Raw genomic sequence first — 17,258 nt, 5'->3', positions numbered from 1 at the left:
ACCCAAAACTACAGTAAGGTCTAGTAAGTCAGACTCTCTCCTTCCTTATTCTGAAAGCAGCTGGCAGTGAACTGGGGAGAACGAAAACTCAGAGGACATACATGCAGGCAGCAGAAAGGGGAGATGTTGCACAACCTGTGAGCGCTATATCTGTATGTGATTTTTCACATGGCAGATCTTAAATTACTTTTGTTATTGGAGAGACTTAAAAATATGTTTTATAACCAAGTGCAAGTCTTACGTTTGGTTGATGCAGACTAAAATGTCAGTGACAGCTTTTGAAGACTTTAAGACTTTGTTTGTAGCATTACCTTTAAACTGTGGTGTGCAGCTGCAGATGTTACGTTCACCTCTGGTTTGAATGCTCTGCTTTTAAATAAGGAACGAATTAGTTGCCTCATTCTTGCTTTCATGTTGGTTTTAGATGAGCGTGCTACACTGGTTGAGGGAACGAGGAAGGAATTGTTGACTCGCTCCACTTTATCCTTGACCAAATGTTCTTGTCCAGGACCACTAAAAATATGTGGTAAAACATTGGGAGCTTGGCAAGTCTCTTTCTTAGACAGCAAAATATTTTATTTTTTTGTTCTTTGTTTTGTGCTCTGCCGTGCCTTGCGCTAGGCTATGCCGTTGACCTTTAATAGTAAGCAATAGAAGGCTATCAACCAGAATGCACGAGAAAGGTTCATTCTATTGCCTACAATTTTGCAAATATTGCCAGAAGAAAACATGCATTGCCGGAGCCAATATATCAGGTCTGTAACTGAAAGTGCCCCTTCAGTCACTGGTGGGTGTAGGCACTCATTAAGACATGCAATTTGTGACTCGTCCTTTCAATCATGCATCCATTCTTCCATCCACTGACTCACACTAGAAACTGCACAGTTCTATTTCACTGTGATTATGGCTTAAAAGAGAGCGGGCAGTGTATGAATCTTGCTGCTAGGGATGCACAGGGTGATCAGATTTTGGAACCCAAAAATCGCGAGCTTTCACTGCCATCAAAGTAGGACTATTATTTAGAAGTGACTGAGGGGCACAGAATGACTGGAGAACTCTTACCAACAGGCTCACCAATATATAAAACACAGACAATTGCTTTCTAATAAGGGTTCGTAGCTAATCTTACCTTGGAACACATGAAAAATTGCCTCCCTGTGTGTTCATTCCAGAACCTGAAATAAATTTACTGAAATCTGACAGGAAAGATAATCAAAACTTGGCCTGTCCCAGAAAACCTTAGACACCTCGTCACCCAAGTGATGCTACAGAGAGGAATGCTAAGAAAATGCAAAACTAGTCATTGTGTCTCTCTTGGTCATTGCATGCTTATTATGACCATTGTGCACTGACATATTACAAAGCGCAGAACAATTGGAAATAATAAATGTTATCACAGGTATAGAGAAACCCTTTTGTAGGTATCACTATTGTCCAATTAAATGCATAGAAGCTCTCCTGAGAAGTGTTGATACAGTCTTTAAAAAAAGTAGGAAGTAGAGATGTGTCACGTGGACGTCAATTTGCGGCAACATATGCAACCTTAACTTGCCTTTAGTTTCCATGGCACTGTCTTGGTACTCCTGGTCCCATGAGCTATGGAGTCAATGGCAGAAGAGACATGTTTGCTTTTATAGTTTCCACTCCTTGCCCTTCCCCCACCCCTGCTGCAGCAAATAGAAGGGTTTTGGGGGAATAACCAGGGCATGGATGGAGTCAAACTGTGGTGTCATTGTTTGCCAAATGGTGTGTGGTGTCACTTCCGCTACTCTGGGCATTTTTCTGAACTGTGTGCCTATAAATAAGAATCTGTGTCATGCCAAGCCACTGCTCTGTTGTTGTTCTGAGAGTTTACTACCTGAAAACTGGTGCACAGTATACAATGCTGGCATGCTGTTCTTTTGCCTCAGTGAAGCGGTGTGTGAAACTTCAGAACGTGGCAGGGTTTATCTTTCAATGACCATTAAAAATGCCTCTCTCTCACACACACTCACACACAGAGCAGGCAGAGGGGTTTGTAGTAAGCTGCGGGACAGCTGGCAGCATGGCATGTCATTGTCAACACTGGCACTAGAGGGAGCTGCAACAGAAGCAGACAGTGCCTGTCACAGGCGGCAAAAAACAATAAAGCATAAAGACTCAGCTCGGCGCCCTCATGGTGCCATGACCCGGGGTCTGTGGAATCCTGCAGGTCCTTCGGGGAACCATCCAGTGCCTGAGAGTGCCCCTCACCTACGCTGGGGCGCTGACCTCTGAAGTGACCCCATCGCTGTCCAATCACACTGCTCTCTCTCTGCAGGATTCCAGCAGTGGTAAAGCAAGGGTGCCATCAAAGAATGCAAGCACTCCATTCACCCCCAACCAGTTGGGTATTCAAATACAGCCATGTTTTGAGTACCACTGGCCCTGCGCTGGATCCGGTTCCACTGTGCCTGCTGCACTATTAATAGATACACTGGGTTGCTGTCATTGCCTAGCCAGGACTGCTCTGCCTGGCATGTATCTATGACTGTTAGCCGGGTGTAAGGTAACAGGAGGGGTTGTCACAAGAAGCATTTCGAGTGTGGCATGTGCCCGTGGAAAGTTGATCCTAAATGTGACAAGGCAGTTATAATATTAGGATGGTAAGAATTAAACAATCCAGAAAACCACCCTAAAAAATCATTACCATTTAAATAGCTACAATAATAAACGCATTGAAATTCCCTTTAAAAGTTTGTCCATTTTCATTCTCAAGTGAGCACCACAATGCTTGACTTGAAAAAAAGCGATGAATTGCCCCCGTTGTTGCTGAAGGGTCGTAGCTCTCTGTTTTTGGCTTGGTGCCGACCCTAGAGGTACCCTTCTTTGGAGACACATGTGTACAGAAGGCGGAGATAAGATGAAAGTCTGTAAATGGCAGCTGGCTGGCAGAACAAGGGACGCTCTCTCTCTGGGATGGTGATAATCCCCAGCCTGGGGAAGCCGCGTCCTGACCCCGCTCACTGGAATAGAATGCGCAATGCAATAGAACTCTCATTTATGTGAGACCTACCTATTGCATTGCAAACAGGAGTGCGGCGGATGGGTGGTTGGGCAGATGACAGGTAGCGAGAAGGCACGGATAGTGGGAGTGCAGGCAGGGGAGGGGGTGGAAAGGCACGTAAAAAAATTGTGCTCTAAATAATACATACCATACAGTGTAACACTCGAAGTAAAGGGGCCAATAGCCATGGGAGGGTACAAATGACGACATGGCCATAATAAGGTGGGAATAACAATCATTATAATCAATCAGAAGATAGAATTTACAGATGACAAAGATAGAAGCCAATGAAAAATATGGGCGGAGAGTGAGGGCAGCTTGTCTCCCATACTCTACTAATGCATGCCCCGCAAAGCAAGCAGCACATGCGCGCTGCCGCTAAAGCTCGACCTAAATAAAAAGGGTGTGCCAACAACATTCAAGGACACATGGTTGAAAGATAACTGTATTCTGGTGAGATGATCAGGAGTCAACCTGTTCCCTAGAGCGTCCTGTAACCTCATTGGTCAACATGAAGAAGAAAGGACATTTATGTTACAAACTTAGAAATGTGTTTATATCAGTGTGTGTTCTTAGACTAATTAGGAAGATTCCAGCAGTATTTCAAATGAGGCACCCTTTGATGCAGAACAGACTGATTGAGTTTTCACTTGGCCTATTCCCTTTGCCTGACTCTCTGAGAGGAGACTCTGTACTGAGTTTTCTGGACATCTCTTTATGAGCAGGGATAGTCAGTGGTGGGATGATGGGGAGTGGACCTGTTCCCTGGAACATTCTGAAATCATATTGGTCAACATGAAGAAAAAAGAGTATTTATGTTACAAACTGAGAATCATGTGTTTATATTAGCGGTGCTTCTAGACTAGTTAGGCATATTTAATCAGATTTTTCGATGTCGACTATTTCACCCTTTAAGGTTGAACAGACTGATTGAGTTTTCCCTTTGCCTATTCCCTTTGCCTGATTCTCTACGAGGAGACTCTGTACTGAATTTTCTGGACATTTCTTTATTAGCAGGGATAGTTAGTTCATCGAACTATTGTTATTTGAACTGAGAACAATTTCCAGCATATTTGGCTAAAACTGTATGCTCATGCTCGATTTTCTCATCAGATCTCTTTATTGGTTTTTGAGCTGACACCTACAATCCTTTCCACGTTTTCCTCAACCTGAGCTTAGAAAAGGGATTTTTTTAATGGAACATGCTTGTTTTATTTGCTTTGTTGATGCTTATTCTGATTCCTGGATTGATTAATCTTACTACTAAGTATGGGTTTATTGATTGTTAACCATTACTGAAGATTACTGGAGAAAAAATGCATTAATAAACAAATGAATTACAAAAGGGGATCCAATAAAACCATTTGAGTCAACTCAACTCCCTTTATTGACTGATCTAAAATAATGATAATTAGTAATGCTTTATGTTGAGATTTAATTTGATGTCTCAGCTGACAACAAAGATCCATCAACCCGAGACTTTGTGCACGGTTCTTGATGAGGAGTGAGTGACGATGGAACGCTATGCTCCAACAAGGTACAGATGACATTGTAAAGAGCTACCAGTGTTCGATGATTTTCTAGACTATAACCTTGAAATTCAGAATGCAAAATTATTGGGAAGTAATAAGAAAATGAATCTGTCAGAAATAAACTAATAAAGCAACAAACAGATTTACGTTTAGCTCAGAGAACTCATACAGAGTCGGTCACATGTATCTACCCCTTCAGAACAATCCTATAAAAACCTAGGAGACAGCAGAGAATATACAAGGCTGCCATGAGTCATATAGGAATACTGCCTGCTTTACAGATTCCAGTGTAGATGCATGCATACAGCATCAAAGTGCCGGGCAAGAGAATCCAGTAATAGTGGCAACATCCTGCCCTAAACAGGGTGTGGCAACCATCACTATGACCTCTTTAACCATTAGTTGATGGGCTCCCATGTCAATGGTTTTATCAGTGGAGATGGCTGAGGCTCTGCCAACAGACAACCTGCAGGTACCCTCCTGTAAATAGAACAAGGTGCAGAGAGTTTTGCAAAGCAGAAGCTCTGATGAATATGGCAGTTCTCTCTAAATGACTCCTTTAGCATTGAAAAATTGTTTTACAGGGACTTGAGACTTGGGTGTGTTCAGACCAGATTTTCCTCATTTATCAAATTCTTTGTAATGAGCTTGCCATTGATGTCAGGCAGTTGGCCACCTTGACCCCATAGGATTCTGGCATAGTACAGCAGAGCAAAGCACCTTGCTGCACTGCTCTACACCAAAGTGAATGTCAGGGATGCACCATATTAATGCAATATAGTGTACTCCTGTCCTTTTTCCCTGTGCTTTCTCTGTTTCAGCAGCCTAGCACCGATGTAGGCCCCCAAGGGTGCTTCCATTGCATAAATGATTGTTTTTCTGCAGGAAGGGATACTTTCCTGCACAAATACAATCCTAAAAGGCATTTCCTCTTCCTATGTGTGGTGCAAAATACAGCACACAAAGAAAGAGGAAAGAATGTGGTGAAATAAAAATCTTTCTCCTCGTTACGTCTCACCTCAGGAGCTGTACGGCTATGCCCAGACGTGGGTCTCATGCTCACTACGCCACTGGAGTCAAGCATTCCTGGCTGATGATGGTTGATAGCAAGAAACCGGTCTTAGGATGCATGATTCCAGTCCAGGGAAGACATGGCTTGGCAGTTCAGGCTGGTCTGTTCTCATGAAGCACAGGGTCAAGACTGATTTGCATACGGCCATGTCTGGACTGGGGTGGCTCGGTGAGCAAAATAACGATGGATTAAACCCAGATCTGTGACTGGGGGTGAATTTTCTGACAATGTGCAACATTCCGTCCATCATCTTGTGTGTATTGCTGTCCGCCCTATGTGGGAAGGGTATGCCCAGACGTGGGTCCCGTGCTCACTATGCCACTGGAGTCAAGCTATCCTGGCTTATGATGCTGACAGCCAGAAACCGGTCCTAGGATGCTTGATTCTGGTCCAGGGAAGACATGGCTTGGCAGTTCAGGCTGGACTGTTCCCATGAAGCACAGGGTCAAGACTGATTTCCATGTCTGAACTGGGGTGGCGTATTGAGCAAAATAACAATGGACTAAACCCAGATCTGTGACTGGGGGTGAATGCTTTGCCAATTCCATCCATCATTTTGTGTGTTGTGCTCTTCATTAAGGCTGATCAGCAAGTTTGAAATCCCCGATCATTGTAGGTACACTTAAGCAATAAAGTGTGGGCTTCCTTTAGAGCAAGACATATGCAGATCAAGTGTATGATATCTTCTTTTAAAGTGCTACATAGCTAGTGCACCCCAAGCCGTCTCCTGGTGCAGGTATATGTGATGGTCGGACCAGGGCACCGCAGGACGTGTCTTCAGGTCAAACGGATTGTGGGACAAGGTGTGAAGCAGGCGCAATTCAGCTGGCCGAGGGAGGCACTGTTCCGGAAGAGCGGGCGCAAGTCAGCTGGTTGCGTGAAGCGCTGGGGTGTAGCTGAGAAACTTCCACCTGGGCAGGTGTGGGAGGCTTGTTCGCGCCGCCTCTCTCTTCTAGTGCACCCCACGCCGTCTCCTGGCACAGGAATATGTGATGGTCGGACTAGGGCACCGCAGGACGTGCCTTCAGGTCAAAGAGATTGTGGGACAAGGTCCAGAATGGAAGAGTCACTAAAAGGCAAAAAGTTCAGCCTGACCCCGGGAGCCGGCCTCCTATGTCGGGGGCGATCTTAGGCCACATCAGGGCAACAAGACTTGAGGAGGGGGTAGGAGAAATCCCGGGAATGGCGGCATGCATTTGGATCGATGTTGCAGCAGGCTGCCATGTAAATAGTTATTTAATAAAACGTTTTACCCTGTTACTTTGCTGGTGTGTTGTATATATTTATAATATTTGCATAGGGTTTGTCGTTATTTTGGGCGGGGTGGTCGGCGGAGCCGAGCTGTCTGGCAGCCATCATGGTGTCGAGCTCAGTTCCTCTCACTAGTTTTGTATTTCTTATGAGGGGTTGTTCCTAATGTTTCTATTTTAGCGAGGTCAAAAAGAGATCCCATTAGTGGCCTACTCATTTTGCTTGATTCCTTTTGTTTTTTTAACGATTTTTCACTATCTGCAAAGACTAAACAGAGTATTGCGATTCTGTGCTTCTTTATAAATAGAGAATGAACCAAAGAGAACCAATTCCAAAACAGTAAATGCTTGGATAACAATCAATCAAATGGAGAGGGTAGCAAGCACGACGGATTACAACGGGGGCAAAGGCCTGCGTTACCTACCCTTCACTATCTGCAAAGAGAGAATACTCCTAAAAGAAAAGAGGGGGGCAGCGTTCAAAGCACATCAGCGTGCAGAAACACGAATTTTTTCTTACCTACCACGTACTTGACATTTTAAAGCTTTTAATATTTGCTATTAAAAAAACATTGAAATTCACTGAAAAAACCATAGGTTATAGACCATATATAGTTAGGAATTAGCATTTACAAAACCTTGAAAATTCAATGAAAAAACCATGGGTTATAGACCATATATAGTTAGGAATTAGCATTTACAAAACATTACTTTACTCACTTATGGGAAAAGGCCTCAATGGCCACTGATCACCAAGCTGGCTATAAATTATTTGGCTTGTCCACTTGCAAGTGTGTCTTCTGATCGTGTTTTCAGTGCTGCTGGTGCCATTGTAACTTCAAAAAGGACCAGCCTCTCGCCAAAATATGTGGAGAGGTTAACAATGATCAAGATAAATCAGCACTTCATACCACCAGATTACAAAATACATGAATCCACACAGGAAGAAGAAGACACCGACTTATGTGACGGAAGTTCTTCTCTGTTAGCTGACCTACTCCCGTTTCAATTCACAGAGTTTGAGGACGAGCTCTACTTCCCTGACACCTAGGCTTGAAATACTTACTTTTTTTTTCATCCTTATTCACTTTTATTTCTGTGTGTCTTTCTTTGTTTTGCAACTTTTAGCACAACAAAGCTCTAATCACAACTAATCCATCAGCAGCACTGTCTTCATCTTATTTCCATATTGAAGGTGCCGCTGTCTGCATTCCTGATGTTTACAAGTTGACAACTCAGTCATGCTCCTCTATCCTCCAGCTCCAGACTCCCCCTATCCATTTAACCTCAAGGCAGATGGCCAGATTACGCAGAATCAAGAAACTGTTGCTTCGTGGACGAGTCCCCTCAAAAGAAGTGGAACTGGAATGTCTGACTATGCTGGCTGTTACTTCTGAAATTGACATGAGAGGCTTCCCTGTGGCCCTTCACTTAAGAACAGGATGCTGACAAAAAGTGGAACAGGTAATGAACGATGAGATTGCATGCAGTGGACAACACTGGCTGTCTGGCTCTGATGAAAGCAATTGCTGTGTGTTTGTTGTGCATCTAATGAATCCTATGTGTTCTGTTAATATTTAATCTTTTACACCCTAAAAGTAACTCAAGTCTACTCTGTTTACCTTGTTTAATGCAAATTGTACTTCTACTGCAGGGGCAATTACATTGCATGATTTTTTAATATGGGAAATGTCCTTGGACTCACTGTGTGTAGACTGTGACTGCATGAACAACATTGAGTTTGCCAACACCATGATGAGTCATGATGACCAAAGTTACATAATATCTTTACAGTCACTCACTGGGATGGATGGATCATCATCGTCGATTTACAGAAAAACTATGGCCACTTCGTGAGTGGCAAACAGGTAAACAAGTCAACAACAACCACAGCAGAACTACATGTCTGTCTAGTCGTGGTATGGAGTGGTCGAGCCAGTGTAGTTTTATGCCAGAGTCCAGACAGCAGTTCATGTGAAATTGCGGCTATGTGGCTTGCTGTATAAAAGTAGATCTTCTTTGTCTGTCTGTGTGAAAAAGGTATGCTATATGGAGGTTGGTTCACTGAGTGATGCCTGCCTTGACTGTCTGCATGGGCCTGTCCTGCTGTGTGCTAATTATTATCCTGGAAACAGAGACTCAGAGTATGCACTTTAGAAATTATGCATGTATGTAATACTGTCGCCTCTGAAAGTGAAAGTGTTATTTTTGCACTACACACCGTACCTTATATTTTTCCTCTGGGGTGTTTTAATATCCCTTTCTGTATTTCCATCGACAATTACAGGCCGGCACTTACCCTGTGCGATGGGAAAAACATTAACTCAGGCTTACTATAGCAATTCTGCATCCGCCAGGCAGGCAGTGGACAGTGTGGTCACCAAGATTGATCGATAGAGCGCCCGATGGAATGGAGGAGTACAGCGAATAGGAGGAATGGCTAGATGCAAACAACTTCCCAATTTGACCAGGATAACTACAACATACAGTTACAGTATCCACTTCACTTGTCCTTATCTTTTAAATAATGTTATTGTTGTGAACTTCTATGAGTGGGACTCTGTGTGTTTGCTCTCTGCTTCAAATTCATCCCTATTGATAAGTTTCTTTGCTATTTTTAAAACATATGCAATGTACTACTAAGTGTTTATTCTCTCTGAGGGCATAATTACTGCAGCCCTGTACTTTCTAATTGTTTAGTACTAGTTAGTAAGTTGTAGTAAGTACTACTTTTCATTAACCTAACCATCCATTTAGCAAACATCTTCATGCATGCACTTCCTTTATGTCCCTTAAAAGATTCATGGATATCTTCGTAGCCAAAGATTTGTTTTTCTTCATTTGTTGTTTGTCCATGCTGTGTTTTTTTTTCTCTATCCAAAAAACTTTCCCAAAAACCCCCATTCCCATCCATTTTTCAAACCCTAACCCTCTTACCCCGGGCTTTGTGGTTTTCATTGAGGTGTGACTAAATGACACCAAGAATTTCAGACGCTTGCTGGGGAGGATAAGGTCAAAAGCAACAGAAAATCAATTTCAAAATAGGTCAAGGTATCCGAGGATATATTCCTATTCTGCTTGACACACACCCATGAGTATTTGCAAATTAATTCAGAATTTCATGTCCGCCATTGAGTGGATTCATCAACAACAACATCTTCCTACACGTGATGAAAGCTTACGCTGCTGTGTCTTTCAGTACTAGTTCTTGTAGTAGCCGTAATCCACGCAACTAGTAGTTAACTTTTGATTGACTACTTTAGCATTGCTTAGGCTATAATTTATGACACTGTTCTTGTGTACTGTACTATTGTATTTTTCTAATGCTCCTCTCAGGCCACTCAATGTCTCATTTCCTTTTTTTCATATGCTGCTACTTCCAGTGTGTACCACTACTAATAGCACCACAACAATGCCATTTCATCCATCCAGGATTCCATAGCCACCCTTAATCGCCATTTGCCATGCAGCCAGCCCTGTGCCTAGCCCTATTCTCAAACACGAATCACAGGTAAGATAAGCATTTTGGGGAGGAAGAATAATGGAGTAGGAGAAGAGAGACTGACAGTAGTACTAGTAATGTAGTAGGACAATTGAATTCATTAACTCTGTCAGTGGCACTTTTGTACAAATGTGGGAGATTACTTAGACAATTGGAATCAACAAGCCTGTTAAGTTTCAGGAAAACAAACATACAGCTAACCCCCACCTACCTCCCTCAGAAAACAGTAAAAATGCCTATGCTTTGTTTAAGTGGAAAATAAATAATTATTTTGACCCTAACAAAAATAAACTATCCCACAAGACCCGACCTACCCCCCTCCCTAACCCCAACCAATGTCCATGATATGTCCCGAAAAGGTTCTAAAACCCCCAACACCCAATTCCCACCCTCCCAAAAGTCTTTAAAAAAGGGGCAAAGGAAAGTCTCTACTTTGGCCAGCGGTGTCCTGTGGCCAGGTGGTCACGCAGCTTTCTCCGGAGGGCCTTGAGCAGGACTTTCTGCCTCTCCCCCTCCAGATCAAGGTAGGCCACTCGCAGGGTTAGGTGGTGCACACGCGCCTTGCAGGTACTGTGGGGGGCAGCTGTTGGTTTTGCTGCGCGCCGGTGGCCGGTGGCTGCTGGACCACGGCGCTGTAGTGCTGGAGGATTGCTCTGGCTCTATGATCCAGGGGCAGTGGAGGAGGATGCAGCAGTTGTTGTTGTTGACTGTGAGTCATCCTCCTCCTCCTGAGCCACCAGCCGCCGATATTCAGCGACAATTGCTGCCAGCTTCCGTCGCCTGGCCAGCTCTGTCCTTGATAGTTTAGAATGAGTATCTAAATGAAGAAAGAAAAAAATACTGTAACCAATACTCTTTAAGTTTAACACAAAATAATTCAACAGAAAGTTGTGTCACAGTAGCACTAGCAACTTGCAAGCACAGTACATAACATTTGTGGCATGTATCTATCTAACCTCCCACTTCATCGGCCTCTACCCTAACATTAGTGGGAGTTTCAGAAATTCTACTAGCACTATGCACTCACTACATTAGACATTGCTTGCAGTGACAGTACAATTAAGTATCTATAATGTATTGATGCTGCTGTCATCCGTGGTTTAACCCCTTCAGCGCGGCGCGAATTTTCGCGCTGTGCTGAGGGTTCTAAGGTTCTAACGGGCTCATGACGGAACGGTTCCGTCATCAGCACAGCTCACCCGTAGCTGATGACGGAACCGTTCTGTCATCAGCATGGAAGGGGTTAAAGCACCAGACTTGCGAGTGGTCATAGTGTCTGGGGACGATCTCTATACAGATCTGCATAGTATCCCGGGGACAAATGATCAATGCCAAGTGGTTTGGTTGAAAAACCCCACCAGAATGTGCAGCTATAAAAGTGACCAAGGACAATTTATTTAAGTGGTCTGGTTGGCGAACCACAATGAAAAGTCAGTAGCTGTGATGATGATGGCAGGAAAGTCATATGCTTGGTGCTCGAGGAAATAGTCATGGGGTGCTAAAATGGATGGGACAGTTCCTTTCAAACAAAGACTCGAGAGTAGTAGACTCACTCAGTCTGTCCTCTATGTTCCTGTGTAAGAATGTGTGTTCCAAGTGACTTCCAGATGGACTAAAAAAACATACATCAAGTCACGTAGATCTCCCTGTAACTTTGTCTTGAAAGCGGTCTGAATAAGGTGCAGTGTGGCCCCATTGTTGAAGTGAAAAAGTAATTAGGAAGAAAAGTGTGGGTGACCAGTGACAGTGAGTAGGTCCCTTGCTTTCCTCCTGAAAAAGAAACAAACATAAAAATATATTACAAAATGACATAATCATGATACAGTTTCTGATGCACATACATGAGGAGGAAAAACACAAAGATAAAGTCCTCCGTCATCCCCCTGCAGATGTTCAAAGGAATGTACTATATTACAAGGACAATGAATCAAAAGAATAAACACAGCTCACAAAATGTATGCATCTAGAATACACAAGAAAGTGGGTATGATGGTAAGAATAAAGAGGAGGAGGAAGACTAGCACCCTACAACACCTATTCTTTCCTGAGGTGTATGGCCATTGGCCAGTTCCTCATCCTGGTTAAGACCCAATGGGATTCTCGTCTGAAAATCCACAATGTATCTTGACTTCCTTTGTCTTAACCTCAATACTCTATCCCCTCCTCTGTGATCCACCCAGATCTTTTCAAGTATAAAATACTTCAGAAGAGATGAGTCTGAAAATTGTTTCTCTTGATAATGACATGCCACAGGGTATTTCGTATCCTTTTTAGTGATGGTTAGTTTGTGGTCTCTGAATCTCTTTTTTGCCATCAAAGTGGTGCTCCCTATGTTGTACAACTTACAGGGGCATTCAAAAGCATACACCACAAATGTGGTGCTGCAGGTGAGGAACTGGGTAATTTCCTTTCTCTAGGTTCTGTGTGTGAACTCCTTGCTAAAATTGCTGGTTTTACAGGCTTTGCAGTGTCAACAGGGAAAAAAGCCTCTAAGGCCATGTCCACAAGTATCCTGTTGTACAGTGATATCCCTTGGAACCAACATGTCTCTAATGTTCTTGCCTTGTCTGTATGTGATATTCGGTCTGTCAAGAATGGTGTCTTCAATGATGTTGTCACATTTAAGGATGTCCCAGTTTTTGTCCAAGATGTGTCAGATACAATTTCAATCTGAATTGTAAGGCAAGATAACCCTGGTGTTGCAATCACTGGATTCATCCACAGGATTGTCTTTTTGATATAGTGTCTGTGATCTATTCACACCTACAGCTCTGTCCATGGCTTTCTTGAGTACCCACGTCAGATAACCCCTAGCCATAAAGCTCTCAATTATGTATGATGTTACTCTCAAGTCTGTATGGCTCTTCACTCTTTCATTTTGTTTTCACCCTCAACAATTCGCCATAGGGAATACTCCACTTCAGTGATTCAGGGTGACTGCTGAGGGAATGAAGAATAGTGTTGCCCGCAGAGCTCTTGCGGAACAGGATAGTTTGTATTTTCTTACCTCTGATCTCTAAGCTCACCTCAAGATATTCTGCGCTAGTCCTGCTGATGCTGCCTGTGAGTTGGATATTCCGGTCATTTTGTTTCAGTTTCTCGTTAAACATGATAGCTTCCTCCTCAGAACCTCTCCAGAGGATGAACAGGTCATCGATGTACCTGTGCCAAATCTCAACCCTGTCTAAGTCAGTTATGGGGTCCATGCTGCTAAAGATCTCTTCCTCCCAGAAGCCCATAAACAGGTTTGCAAAACTGGTAATAAAGCAGGATCCCATGACTGTTCTGGTGGTTTGTTTATAGAGGGTACTGTCAATTATGAAGATGTTGTTGGTAAGACAGTACTCTGTCATCTCAAGGATCATGCAGCTGTGATCCCAGTATTTGACCTGCCTTTTCTTAAGGAAATGTAAGCATGCCTCTAACCCTTGTTGGTGGTCCAAGATGGTATAAAAGAGAGTGTATGTCAAGAGTAATGAGAAGAAAATCACTCTCCCATATGATGTTCTCTATTTTGCCTAAGAAGTCTTTGGTGTCTCTGATGTAACTCAGGAGTTTTGTGACAAGATCCCTAAGAAAGCGGTCATCATACTTGGATATATGCTCTGCCACAGTGCCCCTTGATGATACAATGGGACGGCTAGGGAGTCTGATGGGGTCCTTGTGAACTTTGGGCAGTAAATAGAGTACTGGTAGTTTGGGATGGTCTTTCTTCAGATATTAGTACTCCTCCCATTCGAGAATCCCCTTGTCTTTCCAAACGGTCAGTTTGACCCATATGTTAGTAATACTGTTGTAGTACAACTCTCTAGAAATAGGTATGTAAAAGTTAGTGTCACTTAGGGAAAAGTCAGTATCTGTGTTGATGATGGCAGAAAAGTCATATACTTGGTGCTTGAGGAAAATAGTCATGGGGTGCTAAAAATGAATAGGACTGTTCTTTTTAAATAAAGACTCAAGAGTAGTAGACTCACTCAGTCTGTCCTCAATGTTCCTGTGTCAGAATGTGTGTTCCAAGTGACTTCCTTATATACAAAAAAACATATATAAACTCATGTAGGTCTCCCTGTAACTCTGTTTTGTAAGAGGTCTGAATAAGGTACGCTGTGTCCCCGCTGGTGAAGTGAAAAAGTGACTACGAAGAAAAGGGTAGGTGGCCAGTGACGGTGATTAGGTCCCTTCCTTCCCTCCTGCAAAAGAACCAAACATAAAATATATTACATAATGACTTATTCATGATTCAGTTTTTGATGCACATACATGAGGAGCAAAAGCATAAAGATAAAGTTCTCAGTCAATGCACTGCCGATGTTCAAAGGGATGTACCATATTAAAAGGAAAATGAATTAAAGAATAAAAGCAGCTTACAAGATATCCACATAGCATACACAAGAAAGTGGGTATGATGGTAAGAACAAAGAGCAGGAGGAAGACTGGTACGGTACAACACCTATTCTTTTCTGAGGTGTATGGCCAGTTCCTCATCCTGGTATAGGCCCCATGGGACCCTCGTCTGAAAATCCAAAATGTATCTTGGCTCCCTTTGTCGCAACCACAATACTCTATACCCTCCTCCCTGATCCACCCAGATCTGTTCAAGTATAAATTATTCAGAAGAGATAAGTCTGAAAAATGTTTCTCTTGATAATGACAGGCCACAGTGTATTTTGAATCCTTATTAGTGAGGGCCCGTTTGTGCTCTAAGATCTTTTTTGCCATAAACGTGGTGCTCCCTATATAGTAGAGCTTACAGGGGCATTTAAAAGGATACACCACAAACGTGGTGCTGCACTTGAGGAACGGGTGATTTCCTATCTGTAGGTTCTGTGTGTGAACTCCTTGCGAAAACTAAACTGCTGGTCTTACAATGCTTGCAGTGTCCACAGGGAAAGAAACCTCTGAAGCTATGCTCACCAGTATCCTGTTGTACAGTGATATCACTGTGAACCAACACGTCTCAAAGTTCCCTGCCTCATCTGTACATGATATTCGGTCCGTCAAGAATGGTTTCTCCTATGATGTTGTCACATTTAATGATGTCCCAGTTTTTAGACAAGCTGAGTCAGATACTATCTCAATCTGATTTTTATGTCAAGATAACCCTGGTATTGCTATCACTGGGTTCATCCACAGGATTGTCTTTGTGAGATAGTGTCTGTGATCTATTCATGCCTTCAGCTCTGTCTATGGCTTTCTTGAGTACCCATGTGGGATAACCCCTAGCATTAAATATCTTAATCATGATGTTACTCTCAAGTCTGTATGCCTCTTCACTGTTGCAATTTCTTTTTGCCCTCAACAGTTCACCATAGGGAATATTCCACTTCAGTGATTCAGGGTGACTACTGAGGGCATAAAGACTGCTGTTGCCCGTGGTGCTCTTGCGGAAAAGGATAGTTTGTATTTTGTTATCTCTGATCTGTAATCGCACATCAAGATATTCTGCGCTAGTCCTGCTGATGCTGCCCGTGAGTTGGATTTTCTGGTCATTCTGGTTTAGTTTCTCTATAAAGATGATAGCTTCCTCCTCAGTACCCCTCAGATGTACCTGTGCCACATCTCAACCCTGTCTAAGGGGGTCCATGCTGCTAAAGATCTCTTCCACCAAGAAGCCCATAAACAGGTTGGCAAAACTGGGAGCAAAGCCAGATCCCATCGCTGTTCTGGTGGTTTATTTATAATGGTGACAGTCAAACATGAAGGTGTTGTTTGTAAGACAGTACTCTGTCATCTCAAGAATCATGCGGCTGTGCTTCCAGTATTTGACCAGACTGTTCTTAAGGAAATGTGAGCATGCCTCTAACCCTTGTTGGTGGTCTATGATGGTGTAAAAAGAGTGTATGTCAAGAGTAATGAAAAGAAAATCACTCTCCCATATGATGTTCTCTATTTTACCTAAGAAGTCTTTGCTGTTCATGATGTAACTCAGGAGTTTTGTGACAAAATCCCTAAGAAAGTCCCCAATATACTTGGATATATGCTCTGCCACACTATCCCTGGATGACATGATGGGACTGCCAGGGGGTCTGATGAGGTCCTTGTGAACTTAGGGCAGTAAATAAAGTACTGGTAGTTTGGGATAGTCTTTCTTCAGATAGCAATACGTCTCCCATTCGATAATCCCCTTGTCTTTCCATACGCTCAGTTTGTGCCATATGTTAGTAATACTGGTGTTGAACAACTCTCTAGAAATACTTACGTAAAGGTTAGTGTCACTCAATTGACAAAGGGCTTCTGTGATGTATTGTTCTCAGTCAAGGACAATAACATTGCCCCCTTTGTCTGCTGGGCGAGTGATAATGTTCTCGTCTACAGCAAGTGACTTCAGTACCTGTCGTTGGTTAAATTTCAGGTTTGTGTTGCGTTTGTTCTTTGTCAATGCTTGTTTGTGGTCCATAGAAGACCTGGCTTGGCAGTTCGGGCTGAACTGTTCCCATTAGGAACAGTGTCAAGACTGATTTGATTATGGCTGTGTCTGAACTGGGGTGGTGAAGTGAGCTAAAGAACGATGATGGATTCAACCCAGATCTATGACTAAGTGTCTGAAAGGTATCAGCACTCCGTCCATCATCGCCTTGTGTTTGCTTTGTTCGCCCTAAGTTAGCAGAGTATGCCCAGATGTGGATTCCTTGCTCACTTTGCCACTGGATTCAAGCTAGCCTGGCTGAAGACAGGTGTTACCCCGAAACCAGTCCCAGTGTTGTAAATTGGCAGCAATGCGTTTGCATTAGCAGAAGCCATCTTGTATTTAGAAGTTATCTTATCCATTTTGTAAAAGCCATTTTGTATTTCTGGCAGCCATTTTGTTTGCCATGTGCTCACCATGTGCTATGTCCTACCTTTCTGTTAACTGCTCTTGAAATCTGCCTATAGACGA

This window comes from Lissotriton vulgaris, chromosome 6 (genome assembly GCF_964263255.1).
Source record: "Lissotriton vulgaris chromosome 6, aLisVul1.2, whole genome shotgun sequence".
Classification (NCBI taxonomy): domain Eukaryota; kingdom Metazoa; phylum Chordata; class Amphibia; order Caudata; family Salamandridae; genus Lissotriton; species Lissotriton vulgaris.
This window is presented reverse-complemented; position numbering follows the sequence as displayed.